Here is a 22,594-nt window from a genome sequence, read left to right on the forward strand (position 1 = left end):
AAAAAAATTCTTTAGTGTTACTTTTTTCACCTTATATATGAAAAAAGCAGTTTCTCACATTTTATGATAAAAAAAGGTATAGGAACAAAAAATAAGTTTTTTCTTGATGTAAACACAATGATTGGCATAAAATCTATCATCCTAAATGTAAAAATCAGATATAGAATCCTTTTCAGAGCAAAAATAGTGCAAAAAGTAACCAAGACATTTTTGCAAAGTATGAAAATCTGAAGAAAATAGTTCTTTTTTATTTTGATATACATATCAGATAAATGTATATAAAATTAGTGATCAAAAACTATAAAAACAAGTTATAACTTTTCCAACCCTATCATTGATTAAAATGCACTTTTAGGTTTACTTATTACCAAAGTAGCACATAAAAACTCTTTTTATTAAGTTATGAAACAAAATAAATTCAAATCAACAATTAGGCGTTTTTTATAATGCAGTAGACCATTTTGTAGTTGGGTTTTTGGCATTTATTTTGTTTAATTACATCATAAAAAGAGTTTTTATGCACTACTTTGGTAATTCTTAAACCTAAAAGTGCAATTTAATCAATGACAATGTTTAAAAAACTTATAACATGTTTTATAGTTTTTAATCACTAATTTTATATACATTTATCTGATATGTATATCAAAAGCAAAAAGAACTATTTTCTTCAGATTTTCATACTTTGCAAAAATGTCTTTGTTACTTTTTGCACTATATTAGCTCTTAAAAGGATTCTATATCTGAATTTTACATTTAGGATGATAGATTTTATGCCAATTATTATGTTTACATCAAGAAAAATCATATTTTTTGTTCCTATACCTTTTTTTATCATAAAATGTGAGAAACTGCTTTTTTCATATATAAGGTGAAAAAAGTAACACTAAAGATATTTTTTTTGCCCTAAGTATGTTCTAAACTTATAAATAAACACATTTCATAAAAAGATTTCTTTTTAAATAGGTCATTTAAGGCATGAAATTAATTTTGCAAATTAGCATTGCAGATTTTTGCAAATAACTTGCAAATATGATTTCTGCGGATTTTCTAATTTTCATAGGTGTTTTCTATATATATTCCTCTTTCCAAAAATACCTCACTTGTCAAGATTGGATAAAAAAATCTTTGTCGTTGAGATTCCATATCTGTGACTGGTAATAATTTAATGATTTTTATTTTATTAACCGTGAAAAATTGTTTGTAATACGATGCTTTAAATAATTTTTCAGTATGACTGAGAACCGGTTCTAATCCAGCGGATATTAATCGGTTTCGAAGCCATACTGGAAAATGAATTATCAATTTTTAAAAGTAAAGCTTCTCTATAATTGGGGTCGTGCCTTCCGTTGGTACGTCAAAATTGGTTCTTTTCGTTTAGACTTGTTAGAGTTTTCCTATCGATCTAAAACTATGTACTATAACACTAAAATCAAGTTCCAAAAATGTAACTTTGTCCTTAAACAGTATCATGCTCATTTCAGAGGGATAAGACAATGGCCGATAAATTTATGAACATCTCTATTGTCAATTAACAAAATTATGACTTCTTTAGATAACAATTAGTGGTTAAAATGTTTGGACTTTCAACTCAATAAACCAACCAATCAAATAAACGTTTCAAAGTTGTTAAGACAACGAATAAGAAAATTTATTTAAAAACTTTTAGGACTAGTGTCATAAACAGCCCAATATCCCTTTTTTTACTTATATTGTCTATTTTCTTATGTGTCCCATGATACTATAGGTAGAATTTAGTTTTTTCGTCCATTGTTCTATCCCTGCAGATGTATACCCAGGAAGTAAAGGAACACTGGACAGTAAATTACAATTATTGGAAAGGAGTGGGTAGACAGGTGCCCAAAGTTTTATACCATGCAAGTTTTATAAAAAGAAAATGGATAATTTTAGGAATTTTGATCAGTTGGTTTAATGGATATAGAATATATGTGGATATATAACAGGAGAAAAATTGTCGTAATTTAGGTTGCACTTTCCCCTCCATTTTATTGGGCGGGCCGTTTATCCAGTAGGAGGGGTGGGGATAGGGTAAATTACAGGGATGGGGGAGATCGTTATTTTAGCCCGCTTGAGAGTTCACTTTATTATAGAATTGAAAATCTCGTGTAAGATCCAAGTAATATAAATCCATTGTTGGTTTCGATCTTGTAGTGGCCAAACTTCATTCAATTCAATTAATAATTTTTATCCACAACAGACTAATTTTATTTATCATCATTGTCTAATCCCTCAAGATCCCTCAATTATTTTGAATAAGAAAACGTAATTATGAAACTATAGGGACTAATAAACAGCCCATTATCCCATCCCTCTTTGAAAATACTCGCTCATTGGCTAGTTCAATAACTTTGGGTACCTAATTGAATTTTGATTGCTTGGTTCCCAAAAAGTGCCCAAACTTTTGACTGATAATCTATTTCTTATTGTAAATGAATAATTTTCATCAATTTATCGTCCATTATTTCTCAAGATTGCTGGTAAAAACAAAAATTTTTGAATTTTGGGTCAGGTTGGGTTAGGTTGTATACGGAGCGGAGTGGGGAGAGGTGTTTGCCATTATTACTTAGAACTAATGTAAAAACCTGTTCCTGAACGGACAATTATCTTTTCGGATTTTTTTCTTTGCAATAGCAGTTTAAAATTGATGCTTATATATGCGTGGCTGAGGTACGTGCCGAGCCATGCTTAAAATATCTTTTTTTTTAGATACAAGATGTTTACAGTATGGCTTCGAAATCGACAATTTTCCACGTATATTAAAATACAAATTATAAAATCAATATCGTTTTTGTTAGCCCGGGACTTTGGATTCTAGGCGCTAACAAAACTGGGTTTAATCTTAAAATTTTTCATTTTGTTATTTGCGGAAAGGTGTTGATGATATGATGCGATAATAGTTATTTCTCGTATCGTATTATAAGCGGCTTTCCGCGGATATAGAATGTACAATTATAAGATTAAAACTAGTTTTTTTAGCCCCGTGGTGCCGAAGTCACCGGCTAAAAAAACTAGTTTTAATCTTATGATTGTACATTTCTATATTCGTAGAAAACTGGATATAATACGATGCTAGACATAGTTTTTTCGTATTCATGAGAACCGGTTCCTATCCACCGGATTCGAATGAATATGAGAAAAACTATTCTAAAATTTGTAAATCAAGGTAATAGGACAATGGATTATAAAGTATTCTCCTTTTCAGTAATTATGCGTGAAATTTTGATTAAGGGTTGTCTATTATTTTGCCTCTCAGTGTCCCTTCTTGTAACATGTAGTATGCTTAATTAAATTATCGTGGTTGATTATACATTTAAACTATAACACGGCATAATTTATCTGCTATTGACCTCTCCCTTCATATTATATTTTATTGTTATCCAATACTATCAGGGATCTAAAGGGATATGACAAGTGATAAAAAAATTAATATAAATCTTAAAATGGTATACAAAATTAACCCCTCTACAGGTAAAATTATTGGTTTAAAAGTTTCTTGTTTGTAACCAACCAATCAATGTTCTCTCCCTCCATGAACATTACTATGGATGAAATGGTTTCTACAGATTTGTGACATTAATGGTTTGAGTATGGGGAATGTCTTTGTTTAAAACAGGTGCAACTCATTACCATGCAGTTAGGACCTCTAGACAAAATTCGTGCAATTAAAGATTTGGCTATCTATTTGGTGTTACTTTACTTAATACCCTGGGCGATTGAGCGCGTTACATTGCAATTTAAAACACAGAGTAGGTTCAAGGTGGGGTGGAGAGGACTTTTACCCAAAGCGGCCCAAAGCGTCACCGAGCCCCTAGAGGAAATACTGGTATAAGGACAAGTATAAGTATAAGTAGAGCAGCAATATTATACAATAGTGATATTTAAGTAATATTGAAGTATATTCATAAATAGCGCGGCAAAATTATATTATGCTGTCCCTAGTAATCTCTCCTCGTGGAGTAGGCATGAAAAAAAGTAAATTGCCTACTTAATTGTGCCATTTTTGTGGTAAATTACTGATATTAACAAGTGCATTTATATCCACAAGTTTGTCAGCAACATTATGATAATCTAAATTTAACCCTTACAGATCGGGGGGGGGGGGGGCTCAAAGAGCCCCCCCCTCTAGTTTTTTTAATCTCATTTTTTTTGTAGGTAAGATGGAGAGCTGTAACTTCATGACTTTTTAAGTTTAGTAATTATACGTCGGCAAGAGTTGATTTTATTAGGATATCTGGTCTGTGTCGGTCGTGGTGTCCGGTCAAAGTCGGTTGGGTAGCAAAAAAAAATAGAAAAAATTCTAAATAAATCTTAATTTCTACATTATGACTTCTGTGTATAAGGTAGAAACCTAAATTTTTTTTGGTGAATACTTAGATATCAATGACCATCTGAAAAAAGTGGTGTTATGACCGTTTGACCGCTCCCTGGCCGACTTTATGACCGATTTTTGTCCGGCTTTTACTACAGACATATATCATGAATATCGTGGCTTCTATTACAGCTAGAGACCTATAATTTTTTTTGGTTAATCCTTGAGCAATAATAAACAGATAAAAATATTAATTTGCGCCGCCAACCGCCGTTTAACCGCCGTAACCGCCGAAAATGGCAGTTTCCGTTATTTTCCGTTTTTCGGCGATGATCAGAAAAAGTAATTTTTTTGTTATGAAAAATAAAAGTTCGTCCTAAAATTTGGTCATCCTAGCTGCAAAATTGGCCGCTCTACAGCTGTTTTAAAATTTAGCGGCTAGCCGCTAAAAAGCGGCTAAGGAGCGGTCTGACTGCTATGACTAGAAAAAGTAATTTTCTCTAAAAATACACATGAACCACCAGAAAAAAATTTTACGTCTTTATCTGTACCAGGAGCCGAGATAGAGGGGGGGGCTCTTTGAGCCCCCCCCCCCCCCCCCCGATCTATTAAGGTGGGAATTGGGGCCCGATCTGTAAGGGTTAACAAGGACATTAGTAACGCAACAACATTATTCCTTCTAACGTTAACAAGTACAGTTATATACATATGTAGCACAAGAACATTATACTATACTAATTTAAAACAAGGATAAGTATATCCATAAGTAGGGCAGCAGCATTAAACTATTTAACAAAGTATCCTCATTCCTCTCCCCCTCTGTTTTTTAAAAACTTTCTGAATATAATTGGTTCTTACACAAATAAATATTTTTATTACTCCTTTATCATTTCTATGGCATTGGGGTACCCAAAAGTTTTTCTGTGTGTGTGTTTTTGTTATGCAGCAAATGATACAATAATATTTATAATTCAGTACCAAATTTTGCCCTGGATTGTTGGGCTTGTTTTTATAGCTTGTAAGCTCATTTATTTGATTGAATCCACCTGTAAAACTGTAAAAATTGAATTTTGGGACTTTTCTTCTAGGGGCTAGTGGAACAAAATTTCCCCCAAAACACTAAAAATGTAAGTTCTGAGCTTATTTTTAAAGATATCAATCTGATTTTTTAAAGAAAACTTTTTAACATTACTCAACTAAGTAACCATTACAGATTTTATTTTGGGACTTCCTTTCTAGAGGCTAGTGGAGCAAAAGACCCCCTCTAAAACTATAAATATGAGTTCTGAGCTTATTTTTAGTAGCAAAGCTATTCTATAATTAGTAGTGAAGCTACTCTATTATTTGAAATGTCTATCTGTCTGTTTGTCCATCTGTCCATCTGTCAGAGACAGAAAGGGTGAAACATGATTGTTTCAACTCCTATAAAAGATAGAGAGCTGAAATTTTTAGGGATAATTATGGTAATAATCTTCATATTTTCACCAAGTTTCATTAAGTTTCGTCAATTATTTGGGGTGCTAGATCGATTCTTACATTTTTAAGGACTTTCAAGGACTTCCAAGCTTTATTTGAAAGGGATGGTAATTTCCATTTCAGGTTGTAAATCTTTTTTATTCCCAAAACTTTTAACCTTGGAACTAAGATTTGAGGGTATAATTAACCCCAATAATAGAAAAATGCTTTTAACTTAAAAATCATAATTTTTTTTATCACAATGTGTATAATAAAGGATAAATTCCGACATTTATTTGGCCCCCCTTATGACATATCTCTTTAGATCTCTGGTAAATTATGCTTTTGAAAATGAAAACTCATTTTGATGAAATTTTATTTTGTTTATATCTTTATTGTTAATAAAGTTAGGATCATGAGAATATCATTAACCTTACAAGACTCAAAAAAATGCTTTCAACTTAAAACTTAGTTTTTTACACTTTTATGTAAGTTTTCTGCTAGTAACAAAAATAAAGGGATTTTTACCTTAATTTTGTTAAAAAAGTTGTTTCATGTAATTAACTTTTTCTTAAGTTACTTTTTCAAAATTTAGACTCTTTTTAAACTGTTTTTAACCTATTAAAACATATATAAAACATTTAAAAATTTAAAATTAATTTTTACTGGTGCTCTGGTCATGCTCTATTTGAGGTAAAATTTGTAGCTTTTAGAGTGTTTTGCTTCATAAATCTTGTATTCTGGTATAGAGTAAAATTAGGCCTTTTGATTTCATCTAAATTAATTCATTAAAAAATTAATTCTTTGTAATATATCAATGAATTAACATTAACATGTTTGTGTTCTATCACTTATTTTAAAAACATAAAAAATGGCTGTAAAGGGTTAAATGACAATAAATTATTATGCAATACAACAAATTTATTTTTGTCACATATACAAATGTGATATAAATAAGATTATTCAAACTTATTGTTTTAAAATAATTTTAAAAAGTATGTATCTTTTATGTGTATGGTTTTCATTCTTTTCATTTTAATTAAATAAAAATTATTTAACTACACTGGAAATAAGTCACTTTGTGAAAACACTCTTTTTTTGAATTGTAAAGAATTGAAATAAAACAAGACTTCTTATTGGTTAGACTTCAGAATTATTTGTTTTATTGTAAATGTTAGATTTTTCAATGAAATTAATTGTTTAGGAAAAAAAATTATTTCCAATGAACAGAGTAATGTTTTTTTATTGTATCAATATAAAGTGAATTATATAAAAATGTTCTGTAAGCCACAATATTAACCAAAGTAAAAAAAGAGCTTTTGCTCCGGTCAAAATGACTACAGCAACACTAAAAATTAATTTTTAAATCCCCCCCAAAAAGTTTATTAGGGACTTAATTCAAATTTGGGCTCTGCAGTCTGATTCTATAGGTGTCCTAGTATATTTTTGACCCCCCATTCAAAAATAGGTTAAAAACAGTTTAAAATTTTTTTCTTGTGTGGAAATGTTAAGAGATCAAAGACATATGCTACTTTTTTTGATACACTAAGTAATATGGTCTGTAAACCCTAAAAAATACTTTTTGTGTGTCATGCTGTATTGCATAGAAGCTTCACAATGATGTCATAGTTCCTAAATGCCAAATTTCATTTATCATACCTGTACACCCCTCCCCCCTTAGACATCAGTGCTTCATTGCTTGTTTTTATGTATAATAGCTTTAATTTTTTTTTTTTGAATAAAAGTCTAATCCCAAATGAGAAATACTATATTAGATATTTTTCAGTTTATATTTTCTTTATTTTACTAATATTTATTTATTCTAAATGTTAATAATAATTCATGAATATTTATTGTAAATATTAAAGAAACATATGTAATTTTGTGTATTTCATATCAATATTAAAAATATTTTGTTGTTAGTAAATTTTTCTCAGGAGTTTACTTCATTGGAGAACAGAGTTGATCAATCAATCAAAATATCATTAGAGTACATTAGAATCACTTTAAAGACAGATTGTCTCAGTCTGTGGTTAGAGTGGTTTTGCTGGAACTTTATAACACAACTTTAAATCAGAAACAGAAGATTGATTTATGCAGAAAACTAGTGAATTTGATTTAAACATCTAATTTGTATAAATTGAAAACAAACTTTCATCAGTCATTTTTTAAACATGAAAAAAATTTAAAATTTTTGAATGTATTGTAATATCATTGTAATATCATGTAATTTAATATAATTTGACTTATAAAGTTTTTTTTTACATTAATTATAGGTCCAATTTTGCCAATTTTCATCATGAAAGTAGAAAATAAATCACAAAAAATGGCTTGTTTAAGTAAGGATTTTGTAGCAAAAATGGAAGATTTAAGTAAGAAATTAATCTCAAAAATGGCTTGTTTAAGTAAGAATTTTGTAACAAAAATGGAATATATAAGTGGGAGATTAATCACAAAAATGGCTTGTTTGAGTAAGAATTTTGTAGCCAAAATGTAAGATATAAGTAGGAATTTAATCACAAAAATGGCTTGTTTAATTAAGGATTTTGTAACAAAAATGGAAGATATGAGTAGGAAGTTAATCACAAAAATGGCTTATTTAAGTAAGGATTTTGCAACCAAAATGGATGATTTAAGTAAGTAATCAACCCCAAAAATGGCTTATTTTAGTAAGGGTTTTGCAACAAAAATGGATGGTTTAAGTAAGCAATCAACCCCAAAAATGGCTTAATTAAGTAAGGATTTTGCAACAAAAATGGATGATTTAAGTAAGTACTCAACCCAAAAAATGGCTTATTTAAGTAAGGATTTTGTAGCAAAAATGGATGATTTAAGTAAGCAATCAACCCCAAAAATGGCTTATTTAAGTAAGGATTTTGCAACAAAAATTGATGATTTAAGTAAGTAATCAACCCCAAAAATGGCTTATTTAAGTAAGGGTTTTGCAACAAAAATGGATGATTTAAGTAAGCAATCAACCCCAAAAATGGCTTAATTAAGTAAGGATTTTGCAACAAAAATGGATGATTTAAGTAAGCAATCAACCCCAAAAATGGCTTATTTAAGTAAGGATTTTGCAACAAAAATGGATGATTTAAGTAAGTAATCAACCCCAAAAATGGCTTATTTAAGTAAGGATTTTGTAGCAAAAATGGATGATTTAAGTAAGCAATCAACCCCAAAAATGGCTTATTTAAGTAAGGATTTTGCAGCAAAAATGGATGATTTAAGTAAGTAATCAACTTCAAAAATGGCTTATTTAAGTAAGGGTTTTGCAGCAAAAATGGAGGATTTAAGTAAGCAATCAACCCCAAAAATGGCTTGTTTAAGTAAGGATTTTGTAGCAAAAATGGAAGATATAAGTAGGACATTAGTCACAAAAATGGCTTGTTTAAGTAAGGATTTTGTAGCAAAAATGGAAGATATAAGTAGGACATTAATCACATAAATGGCTTGTTTAAGTAAGGATTTTGTAGCAAAAATGGAAGATATAAGTAAGCAATCAACTACAAATATAGCCTAAATGGCTGAGAAGGGATTAAATTTTGAGGAAAAATAATCTGGATTAAAATCTTAATCTGTAAGACATTTACGTCAAAAGCGTCCGATTTGGCTGATTCTTATCAGCCACCCTTATTTTTGGGGAATTTTAGGGGTTTATAGGGCAATAATAGTTCTTCAAGTAAGCAATTAACCTACGAAAATGGCTCGTTAGTCCGACATTTCCGATTTAAGTAAGCCACTTTTGTTGTAAAGTGCGGACTTTCCCGATGTGAGCACGTCCTACTTAAATCTGACAAAAATGCTTATATAAGCACAAATAAAGGTAAATTGCTGAGACAAAGATGACGCGGTGGGAGTAACACACAACATGTGTGCTTCTCTGACCGCTGCACACATTATTTGTGTCAATATTATTTGTTATTTGTGTGATAACAAAATCTTCGTGGATTCCTGATAGGTGCTTTGAAGATAGTGTTGGTAATCGGACACAGATGATTTCTGCCACCAAAAGAAGAAACAGTTTTCTGACTGCCTGCTTTTTTTCCTGCTACATCATCTCAAGCTTTTATTCAAATCTTTAGATTTCCTTTGTTTCCTTTCTTGGAAACATTGTTTGGTAACTTAACCCCATGACGCTTAACTTAGACGCCCGCAAGATGACCTACCTCCCCCCCCCCCTCCTCCTCACCAACAGTCTCACCACCTCTCTCCCCTCCAAACTTCTGTCAACAACCCCTCCTCATAACTTCAACTACACCTACGTGCCTACAACATCTATAAACCCGCTAGAAATCCTTTGTGTGCTTTTATTATCTATTTTAGTGTGTGTGAAAGGGAAAATATTTTTCCTTTATTCTTGTGCAGATTCCCCCATATTTTATGGGGTATTTTCACCCGCAAAAGCCTAGGGGCGGGTTCGCTTATTACAGTGATACTTTCAAATCCTGGCAAGAACTCTTGTAGTCTTTTTATTATAAGACTACCTTACAATTTTGACTTTTCCTCAATTTTGTAAGTCCCCAAAAGAGCCCAGTAAACTTAAACTGGGACCCTCCACCTCCATAATCTACTCCTGCCCAAAATTCTTGCTATCAATCAAACCAACCAACTCTAACAAACTAAACTCAAACACCAAACCAATTTAAACATTATCAATTTAATTGTGTATTTAGTTTATTATGCTAGTTATTAATATTTTATATGTATAACAGCTAACCCTTAACCTACTAACACATATCTAATTTATTAATTTTTTTAGTTCGTATTTTACTTATTTTATCATGTATGATTTTTTTCTGTAAGAATAAATCATTTCAACACACACAGGGTAATACAGTCGTCAAGAGGAGTATATCAGGGTAGTCTACAACCCTTGTCAAGGCGTTTTATGGGGGTGAACATCGAGTTAGGTGGAGGGAAGGAGAAACATCTATAGAGCTTCTACTCTTTATAAATCGTACCTATATAATTGACGAATCACCATGCAAAGTTTTAATCGATAGGATAATTCTAACTTGCTTAAATTAATGAAAAAAGCTATCCGTTCCGGACGGACCGACACTAATTATAGAAACTCTTCGCTTTAAAAATTTTGTGGAATACTCAAACGACGATTTGATCTAAACTACATAAGTAACATCTTAATTTTATCTGTTTTTAGTAGCATAGCTACTCGCTACTCTACAATTTGAAATGTCCGTCTGTCTGTCCGTATGTCCGTCTGTTTTAGTTTGGGGAAAACGTGATTTTCTCGGCTCCTATAAAGGATAAAAGACTGAAATTTTTTAACAACATTCCCATAATTAAGGAGCACAATTAAGTATAAAACATCAATGGCGGTCGGACCTCTTTTTAGCAGGTTTTATGCTAATTTTACATTTTTCACATTTCTCTCCATATCTTTAGTGTTTATGGTCCGATTTCCAAAATTTTTTCAGTTATAGATATCAAAATTAAATTTCCTGTCGTTTAAAGAAAACAACCATGACGGTCAGACTGCCTTTTTGCAGGTTTTTGGCTATTTTAAAATTTTTCCCTTTTTTCCATATCTCTGATGTATATGGTCTGATTTTCAAAAAAAAAATTAAGTTAAGGATATAAAAATTAAATTTCCTTTGTCATTTCCCCATATCTTTGGTGTTTTTGGTCCAATCTTAAAACTTTTTTTGGGGACATCAGTATCAAAAAATAATTTTTCCCATTGTTATGAGCATCTTTTATGTATGTAATTTACTTTGACCGTCATCATTATACAAAATATGTGTTTATTTTCTCCAATAAATCTATTCTTGATTTTAATAAATACACTTTAAATCTACTTGTACGTATTCCCATCCATGATTTTTGTGCTTCGCTACTTATGGATGTTGTCATCCTTGTTCTTATTCTGCTTCTCTTTCTTTCAATAGCTGACCGTATCTATATCAAACATTATCGCTAACATTGGGTCTTTGCTAGTGGCCTTTGACCTTTGAATGAAAAGTTTGAATAAAATTAATTAAAAGTATAGATTAATATTGAAAACTTAAAGCAGACATAAAAATGAATATGAAAATCTAATCAAAAATATTGATTGTACAACGGAATATATCATAAATAAAAACGGGCATAAAAGTGCATAAAATGTCATAAAAAACCTTACAGTGATTCAAAGTATGAAAAGGACAAAACGCCGAAATATGACCAAAAATGGCTCTATAAATCGTTTGAAGCCATAAACCGAAATCCTCGACGCCGCGACAATATTGTATAATCCCCCCAAAAAATTCCGCTTTACCTATCGGTAACCCTCACCCTACTCCAACCAAACTAATAAAGTCATTTAGTGAATTTCCAGAAAATATTTTCTCGTATTCATTCGAATCCGGTGGATAGGAACCGGTTCTCATCCATACGAAAAAACTATGTCTAGCATCGTATTATATCCAGCTTTCTAAGAATATAAAAATGTACAATCATAAGATTAAAACCAGCTTTTTTAGCCCGTGCCTACGGCACCTAGGGGCTAAAAAACTGGTTTTAATCTTATAATTGTACATTCTATATCCGCGGAAAGCCGTTTATAATACGATGCGAGAAATAACTATTACTAGGTTTTAGTGTTATTGCTAAGTTTGAGCCTTTAACTCCAAGGAAACAGTCTAATAAGCAATTTAGTTGTTATGAAAAACAATACCAAAAACTATGACCTCACCATTTCTATTATTATTGTCTTTAAACGAAAAATTATCAAAATACCTTTACGCAATTTTAGATCCTAGTTCACGTTTTCATACGTCATAAGTTGTTTTGACAAAGTAAGCCAAATATTTTCACAGGATTTAAACTTTATCCTAATTAACATCTAAAACGTTTCCAAGCTCAAATTAAATTTCACAACCTGACTGAAGTTACAAAAGTTATTTATGTTTCTGCAGAAAATCTTCATTGATTGGATCAAAAATATTTTGGATTTGGTGTCGTTTGATAAATTCTTAAAGAGCAAACAAGATAATTTATTGGCAAAGAACTAGGAATAACCAATGATGACAACATCCATAAAAGCGAAGCACTGAAACGGTAGGACAAACGGACATTAACACTTGTAAAGTGTAAGAACTGAATAATCAGAATATAAATGAATAAGAGTCGAAGCAAATTTGTTAAAAAACTGAATAATGTTTATGGACAATGACATACTTACATTTTTAAGACTTGATTATAGAGTTGATTCGCTTATAGTATTGTACTTTGTTGTCCCAGGAATCAGTATACCAAAAATCAGATCAATCGGATAATTAGATCACATAAAAATTTGTTGTTAAAAAAGTAAAAAAAAAACATGTTAAAATGTACGTACGGACATTCTGGTAATAATTATAGAGTTGCAACGCTTTCTGAATCGTACCTAATTTTTGCAAAGTTTGAAATCGATAGGACAATTCTAACATGCCTAAATTAACGAAAAAAGCTATCCGTTACGGACGGACCGACCCTAATTATAGAAAAGCTTCGCTTTTAAAAAAAAAACGCTTCTAGGCGATTTTTATTAAAACTCACTCTACTTTTTTCTCGCAAACACCATAACTTTTTTTTAATTGCAGGGATCTTATTATGGGATAAGACAATGGCCGTTAATTTGATGTAAATCTCTTGATTGACGATAAACAAATTAACCCCTTCAGTAGATTCAAATTATAGTTGAAAAGTTTGGAACTTTTATTTTGAATCCAACCAATCACAATCAAATTAAAGTACCCAAAGATGTTAAGCTAACAAATAAGATAACGGAATATATTTATGTTTATATTTATTATTTCTTGAGGAAAATGAATGCGAAATCATTACTTTGTTATCTTATTTTATAAAATAATAATAACAATATAAAATCAATAATAAGTAAACATCAAATTGCCATAAATGAAATATGTGTTTTTAAAGCGAAGCTTTTCTATAAATTGGGTTGGTCCGTCCGTCCGTACGTCTGGAACGGATAGCTTTTTTCGTTAATTTAAGCATGTTAAAATTTTCCTATCGACTTCAAACTTTACATGATGATTTCTTTATTAGTTAGGTACGATTTAGAAAGCGTACCAACTCTATAATCATTACCAGAATGTCAGTACGTCCATTTTAAACATTTTGATTTATTACTTTTTTAACAACAAATTTTATGTAATCTAATTAACCTATTGATCTGATTTTTGGTATATTGATTCCTGGTACAACAAAGTATAATATAATATACTTATAAAATATTATAAGCGAAGCAACTCTATAATCAAGTCCTAAAAATGTAAGTATGTCCATAAACATTATCCTGTATCAAGCAGTTTTTCAACAAATTTACTTACAATTTTGTTTCAACTCTTATACACTATCTGATTATTCAGTTCTGACACTATACAAGTGTTAATGTCCGTTTGTCCTATCGTTTCAGTGCTTCGCTTTTATGGATGTTGTCATTCTTGTTTTTTTTACATATGTTCTCACATATTAAAAAGACAAAAATATTATACACATATTCATTAAATTTTATACCAAATCATGCTATACAAATCAATAGACTATGTTATATACACATACAAATACAAATATAGGAACGACGATTTGAATTAAAGGGGAGATAAAAAAAAATCAAGTGGGAAGATATGGGATAATTCAAAAAACGAAATGACTAGGTTCAAAACAAAAGAATCATCATGAAAATGATTTACATGATGTTCTTAGAGAAGGGAAAGAGTCAGTGAGGAAGGATGACGATTATAGAGACTCATTTAAAATTTGGTATTGCATATTATAAATTCGTCTTAAAAAATCAGCATAAAAAAGATCAACAAAAAAAAAACAGAAAAATCATAAAAACAATTGTTTTATCTTATGAAAAATTGAATAATTAAGTATCAAAATGTTGTTCTTTTTAATCCAGATGTACAAGAGATAATATTATAGATTATTGTCGCACAGAAATACTATAATCAAATCAAAAGCCCTACTGCAAAAACAAGGTTAAGTGAGAATGAAATGGGGGAATAAGAATAATATTATCATATAATTATTTTGCACAGTACACCTTTTAACAACTTATTTCAGTACATTAGATCTGATCAATATTTTATATTTTTCCATTTTTTCCCATTTTTTATGATTTGCTTCCAGATTGTGATTTCTACGAAAATAAATATATTTTCAGTCTTAGATTATAAGCAGAAAATTACGTAAGATAATTTGTTTGAAGCAAATGATCTCGAAAATTACGAACACAGTAATAGTGTCTGACTGATTATGACGTAACAAAAAAAATAGACAATGAGAGGCCGTTATTGACCAATGTTAAAATTTATAGTGGCCTCTCATTGGCTAATTTTTTTTTGTTACGTCATAATCAGTCAGACACTATTACTGTGTTCGAAAATGGCAGGTTTGTTTAGATTGTGCTAACCTGAAAATCTATTTATGTGTATTCGTGTGGTTTTATGCTATTTTACTATCTAAATCCATACAAGCTTTGGCCTCTATATGCTACGGGCGTAGTCGCTAGTGATTTATACAGAGGATGTATCTACTAGTTATTGAAGTAAACTTACTTTGGGTAAACTTCAATAAAAACTATAAGGCATCGGATATCGCATTAAAACCAATTATGCATAGTTTTATAGCGATCAGACAGGATTTCCATAATTTCTTATGGAATCGGCCAAACTGTTCCAACTGCCGTTCTGGCGTACGGGCCAACGTTATATCAAAAAAGTTTTGCTTTTAATAATTAAAAAACTGATGTAAAGCAGAAACCTTTTAAAGTAAAATGAAAATTAACTTTGTTTTTAACTTTGAAGATAGGCGTTCTTGTTTGACCTACTTATATTGTATTATATTTTATAATGATAACAATGATTGACCATCCATAATATAATAACTGCATTTTCATGATGATAACAAGTTATTTGTCACATTATCATACCATAGTGATCGTCACCCGCAAAACAATAATCACTGAATGAAAATAACTTATTGAGATAATATCATTTTGATAAGTGTATAATATCCATGGATCTAAAGGGAAGAGCCAATTTCCGATAAAATGATGTACACCCTCATTGCTCAATAATGCTACACAAAATTACCACTTCTGTAGATTACAAAACGTTTGGACATTCAACTTAATAAAGCAACCAATCAAAATTCAATAAAAACAAAGTTGTTAAGGAAACGAATAAGAAAATGTTATTATAAAACTTTTGGGACTACACTAGTGTAATTAACAGCATAATGTACCCTTCCTCCCTGAAAATATCTATTATCATATTTTATGTTAACTAATTTCTCCATATTTTAGACAAAGTTAATTGAAATTGATTGCTAAAAATGAACCTAGTAATAGTGTCGGACAAATTATCTTAGTGACGTAACAAAAATCGAAGGATGAGAGGGGAGGTGGGAAAGGAAACCTCTAAAAAAGAGATGGATTTTTGTTACGTCACAAAGATAAAAAGTTAGACACTATTACTAGGTTCCTGAAAATATAAATATGAAAAGATTCCCTTTCCGTAAAGATATATCGAGATAAATTGGTGCTGAAAAACTAAATTGCTTCTTCTGTAGATTAAAACTACAAGATGAAAAGTTTGGACACTGCTAGTTTTAACCAACCAAACAAGATTATAGATGTCGTGCAATCAAAGGGTTAGTTATAAATTATTGCTTAAATTTTTTGCGGCTGTGGTTGATATTCCCTCAATGTTGTTTTTACAATCACTTTTCCTCTCAATAATTATATTTATTCTTGCAAATATATCTATTCCGTATTTATAGCAGCGAATTTGCTCTACAAGTTTTATTTGTTGGCAGTTTGGCATTTTAGTCATTCAGAAATCTAAGTACAGTAATAATTAAATTGGTAAAACTTTTCCAGTATGCCTTTGAAACCGATTCTTTTTCGCTGGCTTAGAACCAAGCCACATCATGTATCCTATATAATGTATTATGAAGAAATTTCCACGGACTATAAAAGAAAATGAATCCCTGTTTTAGTAGGCTAGGACTTCGGCCCCTGTGGGCCAACAAAACTGAAATTGATCTTAAAAATTCTAATTTTGTTTTCTGCTGAAAACTCGTTAAATGCATTTTTGACATTGCGTGCACAAGTTGGCACAAGAGGACTAAAAAACGTTTTGAGGGTCGCCGCTGGTTAGGAAATTGATTTTTGGTTCGCCAATTTTAAAAGAGCTTTAAATCTTGTAAATCCTATTTGTTTTCTGAAAAGTTAAAATCAACTGACTAAAAGTGCTGTATTGAAGTAATATAGGACTGAAATATTAAAATCCTATTTTGCCCCAATGTGTTATAGTATGACTAAAAGCCTAGCATTTATCAAATATTTCTCATTTATTTTTTTTTAACTTGCTTCAGGTTGTTGTTTGGTTATTTTTTATCAAATACCTATATTTTATTTTTTTTTAAATATTAAAATATAAATTGGGTTATTGTTATTTATTTTATGTTTACAATTTCTAGAATACAATAATTTCTATTTTGTCTTGCATGGTTTCTGCTAATTTTTTATTTCTATCAAATCCGGAATCCTGAAAAAAATATTTCGGATCATAATTTTGAGGGAAAAAATATATTTGCAGGTTTCGTGAATTTTAATTATGAAAATATTTTGAAGTTTTAATATTTTCTATTCTGCAAATAAAAAACTTATTTTATTCATCTCTATCTCTGTTGATAATGTTTTTTTGGAGGCGGGAGGAATAAAAATTTGGACTCTATTTAAAAATAAAACACATACTAAATTTCCTTGTAAAACTAGATACGATGTAAAAAATAATATTAAAACTACCTTTCAAAGTTTTTATGAAGAAGAAGGTTTGGGCTGGAATCCTGTGCCTATAAATGAAAAATTATGAAATTATATTAAACTAATTATGTAACAATATGTGATAAAAGATCTTAGAGATGTTTAGAATCAAGATATCCTTTGTTTTGTAAAAGTTATATTGACAATTCTGTCTAATTTTTTTTTTTTTTACTTTCTAAAGCATTCAACACAATGAAGCAATTGGATGACCTTCCGTCTGCCTGTTACTTAAAACCTCTTAAATAACAATACTGATATAGCAGGCTTTGCATTAGTCCTTCATGGTATTTTCATGTTATTTTGTTAAGCAATAATATAATAATATGATTTTCAAGATAAAATAAATGCAGTGTATTTTTTTAAAGAAACAAAAGTGTTGCTTGACTTAACCCACTTACTATGGATTTTTTTATTAAAATATAGAAAATATAGAATAAAAAACAGGTTTTGAGAAAAAAAATTGTATATAACTGAAAAATTTTTTTTTGATATAAAATGCCCCAAGCTAATGAAGAAAATATTGATTCTTAATTTCTGTTAATGGTAAGTGGGTTAATTTAAGAAATACTTCTGTTCCTTTGAATAAAAACTTACTGCATGTAAAGTAAACATATTTCTCTAACTTAATTTACTCGACAACACCGTTTAAATTTAATCATAGAAATATGAATATTTTTTGTCCTTGGATCAGTGAGCCAGAAATAAACAAACTTCTTAATTTTTCTTGAAAAAACTGAATTTGTTTAGCTTGTTGACGAAAATTCTCCTATTCATAATGAAATCTATTCTTTTGTTTTTGTACTAGAAAAAAGGCCTTTCTACTATAAATATTTTTTGGCTGTCCGTTTGTAAATACGTTAAAACTCGGAGAAGGGAGTCTAAATAAATAAAAATAGAAAAACAACTAACAAATGGTAGTATTGCTCCAATTTTACTAAAAGCTATACATTTGAATTAATTTGATCAATTGTAACAAACAAAGGAAGGCCTTTCTTCGGAGATGTCCGCAATCAACGTTGCATTTTTTAAATCTGCATAATATGGCGTGCGAATAATCTGGCATTGGGTCTAGGGATAAATAATCTCAATTTTACTAAGATGCCTTAGCTCCTTGCCTCTTGGTGCAAAGCTCCTAGAGGCTAGGGGCGGAGCCGCTAGTAAATTAAAATTAAGCTTAGAATCTGGCGAGGAAGGAATTCAAAATAAAAAAAAAACATTTAAATGTAGAGGCCTAAAAAAATTGCGATACTATTGCATACGGCTTTCCTTGTTCGATTTAAAACAATCTTTATAAGCAACGATAAAGGACTTTTTATCAAAGGCCTTTATAATTCTATTTTAAAATGTACAAACAATCTATTTACTTATTTTTTACACTGAGTTTACAATTAACCCAATTTTTTCAAAATTTTAAGTAATGAAATAAGAAATAAACAGACAAACATACAAAAAAAGTATAGGCAAAGGCATTCATCTTTTATTTCAAGTCGTTCAAAAAATTATTTATTAAACCAAAATATAGAAAATTGAACGTTAATATTAATCTGACGTTTTGTATTTTCTTTTTCTGTATTTGTTAGTCAAGTTTGTATAGATTTGTTATTCAAATGCAAAAACAAGGATAACAACATCCATAAAATTAAATCTCTAAAATCAGAAAGTAGAACAAAAGATCATCAACACTTACAGAGTGTCAGAACTTGCATGCAGATTATAAATGTATAAAAGTCCCAAAAAAATTGTATGCAAATTTGATGCAAAATTGTTTAAATACAGGATACTGTTTAAGGACCTGCATTTTTAGACTTGATCATTACACTGTACCTTGTTGGCCAAGAAATCATTAATCCAAAAATCAGACGAATATTATTATCATAACATTTTTGTCAACAAAAATGATAAAAATAAACATGCTTTAAATAGATTTTTCTGGCCACGATTTGAGAGTTGCTACGCTTTCTAAATCGAACCTAACTGATAATGATAGGTATAGATATACGACAATTCTAACATCCGTTAAGACGAACATTTATACGGACCTGCCCTATTTATAAAAAAGCCAGGAAAATATTACTACCTGGAATATTATCATTATCACTATCAGGAACCTGCCACATGCCATCCTTCCAGATTGACCAGCCTGGTGCTGCAGCCATACTCATACTTACCAGTACAATGACCAGCATAGCCTACAATATACAGGTACGGTAGAATAAATTGTGAAGTCTTTTGGAAAATATTTATCTGGATAATAAACGGGTAAACGGGTCTGACTGGGAAGTGTCTTTAGTTTAGAAGAACTGATCGAGTGAAAAATTCGAAATGTCCGTGCTTCTGTCCGTCTGATAGAAAAGATTAACTGCTGATGTCCATAAGTATCAAGAATTTAATCTTAATCCATCGTGCATTCTACAAAAAAAAACTATACATATATTGTAAAAAAAAAGGTTTAGTTATTTTTACTTTTCATAATTATATTTGTTCATGGCCACTGAACAACTGATCTACAACTGAATTTGTCAGTTTGTCCATCATAATTATTTTAATGTTAATATTTTAATGCTAATGGATGCTACTATTCTTGTTTTTAAAAACATACATACATTTGTATTTTCAACCAGTTGTACAAATTTGGCTAAAAAAATGACTAAATGAAGTAAGATAAATGAGAAGTTAATTAGGTTAATGATGTTTGGAGTGGATGGTTGTAATCACAATAATAAAAGGACATCCATAGAGTTATATATTATGCAAGCTGTAAAATTCATCGGCAGACTCCGTGCCAATTATCTTTCGTTATATGTTTATAACAAAATTTACATTAATTTACTTAATATAATTTGATTAAAATTCCTTTCAATAAAGTAGTTCAAAACTCTTTGAAAATCTACAATATGTTTATAACAAAATTTAAATTAATTTACTCAATATAATTTGATTAAAATTCCTTTCAATAAAGTAGTTAAAAACTTTTTGAAAATCTACACAACATTTTTATTTGTTTTTCATATATTTTTTAACACTCTACCCCTTTTCTTAGTCCAACTTATTTTTCCCTCTCGTACTATTCTAAATTTTTCCCCACCCTTTTATTTTACTTTTCAATTTCTAAGAACCCTCTTTGTATGCAAATTCTCATGTCTCTAGCCTTAGGAATATCTCAATCTTTCATTTCCCTCCTCAGAGGGCGTGCACTTGAGTTTGCATGGTGGGAGAGATGGAGGGTTGAAAAACGACAGCAAATATTTACATATCTAAATGGATTTTTTCATCTCTCCCCAGAACTACCCCCCCCCCCCCCTAAAAGGAAGGGTGGGTCTTTAGGATGGTATTGCGGTGCGAAGCGCAAAATTTTCTTTCACTGCCCTTAAGAGAAAATTGCTCTTTGAATGGGATGGAAACACCACATGTGCACGCATCTAATTTAGGTCTCATTTTGTCCAAAAAAAGAAAATACTATTTTAGTTTTTGCATAATGCCATAATCCATTTCTGTCATGAATCTCTAAATTACAAAATTAGGTTAAACCAAATGTATACATAAATAATAAATGTACTGAGCCTTTACAGGATTTTGCCAAGTATAATCTCAGATAAAAAAAAAAACAAAAAATAAATATGTAAGTATGTAGCTACATTTAGATCCATAAATAGTTGATAATTTAAGGGCTTTTATTTAAAAAAAAAAGGAGAATCGCAGATAAAAATCTCCCAATATTATTTGAAAATCTTCAAAATTTGATGAAATACTATGTTGATAAAACTTAATTTTAGGTACATCATAATTATAAAAACGGCTCAAGCTGTAAAATAAAAAAAAACAGATTTGGAATTTTTGTTTTATGATTTGGTACATTTTCTTTGTTATTTATTTCGGGTTAGAAGGTTCTAATTTATTAATTTCTTAAAAATTATATATCAACAAAGTACTATAGTACTTATTCTACAAAATCAGAACAACTGGGCGAAGCGGGGTGGCGTATAAAAATGCCAAAATGCAACAATCTGTATATAATATAGCTGATGTAAAATAACATTTACCACGATAAAAATTCTGTCCATGGTGTGGTTTGGATGTTTAAATTTCACTGACTTCAAAATATTTGACGCCAACTTTAAATATGCGCAACACAATACGATTAGGGTGAACTTAAAACTCAAAAATCTAAAATTTTATTTTCAAAAAATATAATAGAAATATTAATGTGTAATCTTTGATATATACCGTATTACATATGTTTTTTTTATTAAAAAATGCGTAATATTTTTTTTGTAAAACTGTGAAAATACGCGCTGTATTTCATATTCACGATAAAGTTTCAGTTTTTAAGAATATTTAACCTTTTTTTTCGACAAATGTAAAAAAAAGTTCCCGCCACCACTAAATATTCTCGTTGGCAAAAGATTGGTTGTTGACCTTTTAAATTAAGTCAGATTTGTGTCCCATTTATATTTAGAGACCTCTCCACGTCAAGGCATTCTCATACTCTAAATATTTAGTCGCGCACCTGATATAGCAGCAGTAGGATCCAACTTTAACGTCTTTAGTTATGACGCTGTGTCGAGCTGAGATTCGAACCCATCATCTTCCCAAAAGGGTAAGGTTAAGATTTCTGAAAATATAAAGGTTTTGGGGCAACCAATTGCAAAACCTTCCATAAATTCAGAAATAGGGTTGAGAAAGGGTTGTAGATCTGTACTATCATTGTTTAACATCTAAATACTAGAGCATTTATAACTCTATTTTAATTTATAAAATCAAACAAGTTAAGTATTAAAATGTGTGTAAAAACTGTTCAGTCTGTTTTAAAGTCTTACAAAGGCGAAGCTTTCCTATATTGCAGGGAAGAAGGGAGGGGATATTGGGCTGAAAATAATTCTTGGGCGTAAATTGTTTTACACTTTTAGATCTTGATTGGTGTTACAATCTGCCAGTGTTCAAACATTTTCACCAATAACCTTTATCTACAG

At 30.2% G+C, this 22,594-nt stretch overlaps 1 long non-coding RNA gene across 1 annotated transcript; it reads right to left on the reverse strand.

The window, feature by feature from the left end:
• Nucleotides 1-17,239: 17,239 nt before the first annotated feature.
• On the reverse strand, nt 17,240-21,849 carry LOC145317097 (uncharacterized). The gene is made up of 4 exons (XR_013878898.1): nt 21,665-21,849; nt 19,702-19,813; nt 17,607-17,653; nt 17,240-17,346 (listed from the first exon to the last, which is right to left on the reverse strand). It is a non-coding gene; the product is annotated as an uncharacterized LOC145317097 (long non-coding RNA).
• Between the last annotated feature and the right edge of the window lie 745 nt (nt 21,850-22,594).

The sequence above is a fragment of the Acartia tonsa genome, chromosome 4, assembly GCF_053477335.1.
Source record: "Acartia tonsa isolate MP-2025a chromosome 4, ASM5347733v1, whole genome shotgun sequence".
Classification (NCBI taxonomy): Eukaryota; Metazoa; Arthropoda; class Copepoda; order Calanoida; family Acartiidae; genus Acartia; species Acartia tonsa.